General features: G+C 37.9%; 1 long non-coding RNA gene across 1 annotated transcript; it reads left to right on the forward strand.

Moving 5' to 3' along the window:
• LOC109832413 lies at positions 316-1,139 on the forward strand. Its single transcript, XR_002244757.1, has 3 exons — positions 316-612; positions 786-892; positions 969-1,139. It is a non-coding gene; the product is annotated as an uncharacterized LOC109832413 (long non-coding RNA).

Raw genomic sequence — 1,377 nt, forward strand, 5'->3', positions numbered from 1 at the left:
CAAAAGATCGTTGTTGTACGTCCTCCTCTTTCTCTCTCCTCTCCGTCCTCCTCATCATCTCCCTCCTCTTGCTCCTCTCCTCCGTCGGCCACTGCAAGACCGTCTTCATCTCCTACTACACCCCCACCATCACCACCTCGACCGCCACGCCATCCCTCTCTGACCACCACATGGGCCCCACCTCCTGCTTCTACGCCCATGACCCAAAACCTCCTTTTCTTTTCCCTAGAAGCAGAACGAAGACTTCTAAACCGCCATTGACTCTCAAATCTCTCTCTCAAGGCTCCAAATTTCCCTTTTTCTTTCTATTTTCGACATAAAATTTTAATCTTTTTTCCTAACAATTCGGATTTCTTCTGAATCCAAGAGTAAAGATGCAGAACGAAGAGGGAACCATCGTCGATCTCTACATCCCAAGAAAATGACATGAATATAACATTTTTTGATTGATTTCTTTTTATTTAGGGTTTCATTTGTTGATTGTTTTTTTTTCAATTTTACTCAGTTCAGCGACGAATCGATTGATTACTGCAAAGGATCGTGTCGCGGTCTAGATTTTGATGAATGGTTTGAATTTTGTTGGATTGCAAATGGTTATGATGTTAATGAGAGGTGTTCTTCGCTTCTTTCTCTAGTTAAGGCTTTTGATTCTGTTCTTGCTGTTTAGGATGGGTTTTGTAATCTGAAGTAGGTTCGGTTTTTCTTTTATGATTAAAGTCTGAATTATGATGTTTTTTCGGGGGGGCAATTTGGTGATGATTTTGGGGATTTTCTGTTGATTTTAGATTGATTTGAAGCTGAAATTGTGTCTAAAGATTTTGGTTCGAGAGATGATGAGTTATGAAGCTAATAATCTCATTCTAGGGATCAAAAAGAATTGTCGAGGCATTAGGTGAGTAAAGGACCTTTTTGCAAATTTATTGAGATATAAATCATTCATTTTGTGATGAGATTGAATTTGATTATAGGTCTTCATGTACCTCGATCACGAAGTACTGTTCGAAGAAACTGCCGAAGGATTGCTCGGTTCTCACACTGAGCAATGGCAAGATTGTATTCCAGAGAGAATCCACAGGTTTAGTTTGATCTGGTTTGATACATTAAGTTTAGCTTTTGTTGATTGTCTACAATCTATGAAATGAAACCATGTTTTTGTTACAAAAAACAGAAATTGTTCCAGAAACCTCAGTTGAAAACGAAGCAATCATGATTATATTTTCAATTCTCCTTAGCCATTTTTCAATTGTTTGCCAGTTATGGTAATGCTCAACTTGTGATCCATAGGGATGTTAAGTCCTCTAATATCCTTCTATCTGATGATTTTGATCCACATGTTCGGTTTCTAAATTGTTAAAATTAAAGTCTAAAACATGTCAT

This window comes from Asparagus officinalis, chromosome 3 (genome assembly GCF_001876935.1).
Source record: "Asparagus officinalis chromosome 3, Aspof.V1, whole genome shotgun sequence".
Taxonomy (NCBI): domain Eukaryota; kingdom Viridiplantae; phylum Streptophyta; class Magnoliopsida; order Asparagales; family Asparagaceae; genus Asparagus; species Asparagus officinalis.